We start from the raw sequence: 7715 nt of genomic DNA on the forward strand, positions 1-7715 counted from the left end.
TTGAATGATTATTGTTTAAGTCCATAAAATCACTTAAAAATTAAAAGCTGTATGTATTTTGTAGAAAATAAGGAAGAATTTTTCTAGATCATTCTCGCTAATAGGGCCTATTATTTTTAAGGTATTTTTCTAGGTGCCAAGGATCTCAAATGAATAAACTAAAAATTTCATGGTCCGGTGAGAATAGGCCAGAGCAGAAGAGATGTTCATGTTGGATTTCTAAGTAATTATATTATATAATAAGATGTGGTAATGGCCTGCAAGGAAGATGAAAACACAGACTTGGAATTCTTCAAATGAACAAGGAAAACAGCCTTAAAAAGTTGCTAGAAGATGAAGAAAACCATCAAAACTACACAGCTTAAATTAGTGACTCCTAACCTTTTGAGAATGGTAACACTCCAACAATCTTTCATTTTCCAGTGTTCCTTCCTCAAGAACCTATACACCCATAGCTATTTATTTGACCAATATTTACTATATGAGTACTCTATTTAAGACACCACTATAGCACCAAAATGGCCCTTCACTGTTCTCGCCACCAAAACCACCTTTTTATTCATCCTTCGGTTATATGGCTTCTATACAGGTGATCATAATTGGGTTATTTCAAGATGAACTTTGAATCATGAAATGATAGAGGTGGTTAGAACTCTCCAAATTCAAAAAGTATAGGCTTCTTCCTTCAATCGGATGAATTTCAAAACTAGAGATTTCTAACAATGATTTTGGAGTAACCCAGGCTGACTGTACTTATATTAGTTATCTCAGAAGATTTCATAAAATTAAAAGCATTTTACTTATATAACTATATGAACAAATATAAATACACTATCCAGGATCACATAAAACAGAAGTGATCTGTATAATTTATACCAGAGACTTTTACCTTTTAGGAGATGCAAAACCTCATGCTTATTTGTTTTGTAATATCTCTCTCTTAAAAGTGTGATAAGAATCACTCAACTTTGAACCAAAAGAAAATTTGGGGTCCCTTTTATATCTGTAATTCTTTTGAACCTATCCGTCTTCAAAGACAGGCAAACCTAACACTAACATTTCTCATTCTCACTGCCCTCTAATGTGTATTTTAGTTTGAAAAAATTCTTATGACCTAAGGCAATAAAATAAAAACAATGTAATGTATGTACTTGAACTTTTACTGTGCTAATTAGAATAGGAAGAATACTAACAGCCAACTCTTAATGAGCACTTACCTTGTGCAGGATAAGTTTTCTGCATGTATTTTCTTATTTAATCCTTATAACACATGTGTATCAGGCAAATGATCTTTAAAAAAATAAAAATTAAAGATAGTTTTGGTTCATGCTATATTCTTGAGATCCTCACCTGTATCACAAGTACATCACTGAAGGAATGTCTGAGAGGAAGCTGGACCTTCCTGGGCCTCAGCTTTCCTATCAGGTGATACAGCCATACCACTCATTATTTTTGGCATTGTCCTACGGTTCAAAAAAAAGTGGTGACAATTTTCTGTATCTATAACATTTTCTTTTTTTTTTAATGCAACATGCAAATTTTATTTAACAAAAGTAACAGGTAAAGTCAAACAGGCACTTACACTAAAACAAAAAGTAGCTAGAAATTTTAAACAGCTTACAGTAACCTACTTGCAGTTGCATTTAACTGAGCTCTGTTGCTGTGAAGAACACAGCTCATGCACAGGTATGGATGATTTGTACATTTTTCAAGTATTCACTGAATACTACCTTATATACACATATACATTAAATTTGTTCGCCCTGGCTGGTTTGGCTCAGTGGATTGAGCGTCGGCCTGCGAGCTAAGTGTCGCTGGTTCGATCTTCCAGTCAGGGCACATCAGAGAAGGAAAACTCTGACTCCAAAAAACCTCCGCTGCCTTGCGGCATACCTCTTCAGGGGAAAGGCTAAGGGAGTAAACCCCGACAGAAAATCCGGAGCCGGAGTCCCTAAGGCGGTTTGACGTTGTAGTCAACACCGGCAACTCCTGCGGCGCACCTGAAGCCAAGCTGTATTGACTCCGTCTTTCCCTTGGACCCTTCAGCTGCGAAGAGAGGGGGGGTCTGCTGCATGGGCAACAGCAGACCCTCCATATCACCCTGCCCAGGCTCTGTAGCTTCAGCTTCACTGGAGAGGACACTCCAGCGTCATCACAAGATGTCGATTCAACATGGGAGGAGACAGATACCGTGTCACTCCCGAGTTGGACTGCACAGCCATTCTCGGCGGTGCAGATAGACACTTAAGAAGCTACACCATCGTCTCTCGAGATGGACGGCTGCCGACGACATTAAATTTGAGAAAGATTTAATTGACGATCCCCAGATACACTTCATTTTTGTTGATCTTTTGGAAGAGGTCGTCTAAAGAGAAGAATGTGTGGTTCTGGCTCATGAATCATGTAATGAACCCACCCTAGACTCTGTTGGACACCAAGTCTCCTCTACTCCTCTTCAGACATCAGGTGGGTTTTGGGTACTGGTTTGGAAAGTTCTCTGAGTAACATGATGTGCCAGTACTCATAATGCTTGTCGAAGTATTTGTCTGAGTAGTAGATCTGTTTGTGGGCCATCCTGCCAGAAGTTGAGCAGCGCAAAATGGGAGCGCAGGGCCACGAAGAATGGGCGCGACACAACGCAGCGCAACTCGCCACCACACCGGACCAAGGTAACGACTCAACTCTGTAACATTTTCAATGAGCAATTTCCAACCTATTGTATTTACTCACATATGGTATTCTAGCTGAAATAGCACCAGTATTTTTAATTTGCACAATATTAGTAAACCATTGTACTTTGAATTACTCTTTGCTGACAAGTATCCAAATTACCTAACACAAATGAGAAATTGCATGTATTATCTAGGCTAGTGTATTCACTGATTTTCCAATAGAATCAATGTAGTTTACAGCTGAAAGTAATCATAAAGATGATCTAATCTGGCTACTTCTTTTTATAAGTGAAAATCAACAGCAGAGAGGTTGAAGTGTCTCTCCTAGGTGAGATTAGCTAGCCAGTTGTGGGAAAAAATAACAGCAATCCAGTGCTTTGTCTATTCAATACATTAAAAAATCAGTAATTATTTTTAAATCTACATTATTTTGCAGAGGATGTACCAATAAGTAATTGGCTCATTTTTATAATACTGTATTATAATCATTACTGAAATGTAATACTTGTGACTATCAGTTATATAATGCTGTTATGCATCATTGCTGCTCAGAACTTTTTTCCTGTTTGTCTTGTATCCATATCTAAATTGTGACTTCCTTGTGGTCACAACTGTGACACAATTTTTAAAATGTTTCTTATTTTCCTAAATAAATATACACATATATGAACTGCTTCACAGTTGGAAAGAGATTGACATAAATATATTTATATTTTAGACTAATACTCCATGACTCAAAATAGAACTGAACAACTGTCATTCTGTATGGCTGCATGTGAACTTGTTTTAAAAGGGAGAAAGTTGGGAAAAGTCCTCATTTCTTCTTATCAAGCATTTGAGATTGTCCCTGATTGTGAGTAGTTTCAGGAGCTTGAAGAGGTTGGTAAAGGTTGGAATAGAAATTAAAGGGAATGATGAGATTGTTGACTTAGGCTTAAGACATGTGGTAAAAGACAGACAAAACTGCTCAATAAAAATAGTAGCTAATAAGGACCACAGAGTTACTAGGTGTCTGGCACTCCTTTCAATACTCTGCCTGTATTAAATCATCTACACCTCACAACAACCCCAGGTACTTTTCCCATTTTGTGGACAAAGAAACTGAGACTCTCAGAGGTTAGATCATTTGCCCAAGTGAACCAGCTCCTAAGCAGTGAAGTGAGGACTCAAACACTGACTACTCCCAAGGCATATGCCCCTAATCACAATATAATGGTTAGGATAAAACTAGATAAGTAGAGTCAGCCCTCTGGAGTCTCAGGTTTCCTATCCCATAATTCAGCCAACTGCAGATAAAAAATATTTGGAAAAAAGAGCTTTTGCTTATGTGCACTATGTAGCTAGGCCATGATGGCTGCATCTGTAGTGAACATGTAGTCTTTTTTCTAGTCATTATTCCTTAAGCAATACAGTATAACAACTATTTACCTAGCACTTACATTGTATTAGGTACCATAAGTAATCTAGAAGTGATTTAAATCATATGGGAGGACGTGTGAGGCTAGCTGCAACGTGATGTCATGTTATATAAGGGACTTACTTGTTGAGTATCCTCAGACTTTGGTGTCTGCGGAGGTCCCAAGAAGACTGAGAAATGACTGTGGTGCTCAAGACAGTCTTCGCGACAGTCGCCCACCCACTCATTACCCCAAAACACACATAGGCATAGCGACATATTCACACACAGTCCAGTCTTCTTACCAATTCAGAAGTATTCTTCTTCCTCATAGGACTTCTCACATATGTGCAATGAGTCCTAGGACCATCCTCCACTTTCTCCCGTTTCGTCAAGGTAAATGTAAAGACACACTAATACTGACTCTGGATTACAAAATAAATGCACACACATAGTCCATACATAGCTGAATTCAACTCAGTATGGATTTTTCTTCTCCCATTATCCAGGGAAATGCATGAGTTGATGCCAAAGACATTTGGCTCAGGTACTGAAAACGGGGAGGCAATGGTGAAATGAGGTAAGAAATTCCAGGACCAGAAGGTGGACGCAAGTCATCAACTGCTTTTCCCCAGAGCTTGCTCTTTTGGATGAGTGCTGCACGAACAAGCTCCAATCCTCCTGCCAGAGCCTACAGTCCCCTCGGCCAGATTCTGAACCCGGCTGGATTCTGAACACGGTTGGGGCTGGAGCAGATGCACACACCGCGGGGAGCCTCATTTGCAAGACCTGAGTGTTCCCTTGCTCTATTTTAATGCTTGCCGCATGGCCAGGGAAAGAGGATTTGTCAGAAATCATGAACTGTGAGAGCCGTCTCAGGCCAAGACTAGGTAGCCCAGGAGCAGCGAATCATGACTTGCACAGTGCTTAATGGTTCACGGGAAAACAAGTTTCTCTCCTGCTTGCTTGCACTTTTGCAGTCAGCTCCCGCAGCTGCGGGCAGCACTGGGGGGACGTCTTGCCAGGCTCTAGTGTGGGGGCGCTGCGGGGACATAGACCCTAGCATCGCTGCCCCCAAGCGCTAGGGATAAGGGCCACGGGGAGGCTCCAGAATGGTCCCTCGCTGATCCCCAAGGATGGGGTGGGCCCTTAGAAATAGACTTCCCGGCCAGATAGCACAAAGGCCAAGTTCCATCGCAGAGTGTCCAGCTTGGGGTAGGTCTGGGAAGGAAGCCGAGAAATCCGGCCAGCCACGCCCGCCTACCGCGCCGCACAACACAGCACAGACAAGCCAGCTATCCTCGGAGCCAGAGCCTGTTACTGCGCCTGCGTGCTCTGGGTCCCCGCCCCCAAGCTGCTTGGAGACCAAGGTCTTGGCAGCCGTCGCTTAGCAACGTGTGAGTCACAGTCGCGGCCCTCCCGCGCCCCTTTCCTGGCAGGGTTCACTCTGTGATCATCCTCGAGGCTTCTCGCAGCTTCGTCTCAGGTTTTAGGAGCCCATGGAGGGAAAGGTTGATGCGCAGCAGTAAGTTCTGGAGTTTGGTTTTCTATTTCTCCTTATAAAACAGTATTTTCCTCCTTGGGAGAAGGTTAAGTGAGGGGAGAGTCCTCAGGCCATCAGGACTTTCACTCTTCCAATCTCCCACCTACCTCCCATTTCTGGTAGTTGATCACTTACAGTAATACTTTTTTTTTTTTTTTATACAAGTCTATCTTTATTTGTAAAAAATAATATACAACTAAAGCTAATTTGATTTTTAAAATCAAAGTTCAGTTAATGATAATGTACATTTTATAATAAAATTGTAGTAAAATACTGATATTTGATAGTTTAAACAAAGTATCATCCATGTAAAAATCATGTTGTCGTTATTTAAAATTTAATTAGAAAATTCATAGTTCACAAAAAGTACATACATTTTGTTGATAGCACATGAGAACATTATCATAAATTTACTTAAAGGTACAGAACAAAATTCACAGTTAAGCTTGACATTCAGTACTAGAAAATTTTGTGCTGAATCCACTGATATTTTTGTTAATGATGATACACTTGAAATAATTCATACCACAGATGAATCGACATTTTACTGTATAACCAAGACCTAATGGTTTTACAATACGTCTAGTAATCAATTATTTTACCAGTAAGTGAGCTCTAGTTGAAAACACCACTGACGAAACAGAACGCACTAGCAGCTTGGACTCCCACTTCATGAATACCACACACAGAACTGGTCTGTATCTTACAGGTAAAATTTGTACAAAAAGTCAAGCCCTGAAGTATTTTCCCCCACGAGAGAAGTTCCGATGTTAAAACTTTGTTTAAAAAGAGAGAGAGAGAGAGAGAGAGAGAGAGGTAGTGTGTGAAAGTATTTTTACTTAAAATGCTGCGCCCCTGGCACTGCTTTATCAATGAAATTTAACCTTATACATACGATCGCTGTTTTGCCATTCAAGAGTCAAAGTGATAAAACTCACAGAATGTTACAGCTAGAGCGCCACTAAAAAGGTCGGTGGTGGTATCTAAGTGGAAGAACTTCAGTGAATTCAATAAAAAGTACATGGCATTACATAGTGTTGTGCAGTTAATAGTTTATAGTGATAATATGTTTAGTGGTAATATGAACAAAATACATGGAAGTATTCTGGGTCAAGTGATCTTCATTTAATCAAGACTTTACTTCTTCATATATTATGACCATATAAAGAAAATACCCTTCAAAACGGAGTCATTGGATTCTTCATTGTTTTAATAGCACACCATTGTTACAAGGCTATCCACACTAGCCCTACCATAAAATTAATAAATAACTCTGAGAGTAAGATCCGTAAGTACATAAGGGAACTTACGTACTTCATACTAGTCTTCGTCTCTATATACAAGCGTACTGTAGTGTTACGCACACCGCACGGGGAGATCAGGCAAGGGGTGTGAGTTAGCAGCCTTACTCTTAATTTGTTCTAAGTGGATGCACTGGAAAGTAATAAATATCCCCATAAAATTAATAGTGATAAACTCTACCTGTCAAAGGTGAATACTATATCATTTTCATAAAGTGTAGGCAGTGTTCCTAGAAATCCCATGAAGGAAAGCCCAAATTGTTCATATAAAAAGTGCACAAGTTTGTCCTGTGTGTAAAAATCTCTTAATCTGGGTGCATTTTTTAATTCAAAATGATTCGTCCTACTCAAATACATGAAAAGAGTATACAAAAAGCACACCAACAAAACACACACACACAAACAACAAAAGGGATGACTTCCAGTGGGGCTGGGAATGAGGACGAGAAAGGCTAAGAGGAGGCTGAGGTTAAGGAGGAGTCTCGCGTACGCCCCGAGCTGCCGGAACTGCTGGCTCCAACATAAAGTTACCCCCACACGGAATAAGTTTGAGTGTGAAAGCTCTAGGACGGACAGGCGTGACCTTGACCAACTGTTAAAGAGTTTCTTAATTCGGGAACATAGTTTCGATGCCTTATAACATAGGAAGCAACTCCTAAAAACAGTCAATCGGTTTGATTTCTTAGAAATTAGGGAGGGAAAGCACTTGAAAAAAAATTGTTAAAATTAGCAACAGAGGAAAAATATTAAAAAATCAAAATAAAATACAGGGAAGATAGGAGCTGAGGTCCCCAAGGTACCAA

General features: G+C 40.0%; 1 pseudogene; it reads right to left on the reverse strand.

The window, feature by feature from the left end:
- Positions 1-2298: 2298 nt before the first annotated feature.
- LOC150005976 (cyclin-dependent kinases regulatory subunit 2 pseudogene) lies at positions 2299-2574 on the reverse strand (annotated as a pseudogene).
- Between the last annotated feature and the right edge of the window lie 5141 nt (positions 2575-7715).

This window comes from Furipterus horrens, unplaced genomic scaffold, assembly GCF_987537825.1.
Source record: "Furipterus horrens unplaced genomic scaffold, mFurHor1.1.pri manual_scaffold_6, whole genome shotgun sequence".
Classification (NCBI taxonomy): domain Eukaryota; kingdom Metazoa; phylum Chordata; class Mammalia; order Chiroptera; family Furipteridae; genus Furipterus; species Furipterus horrens.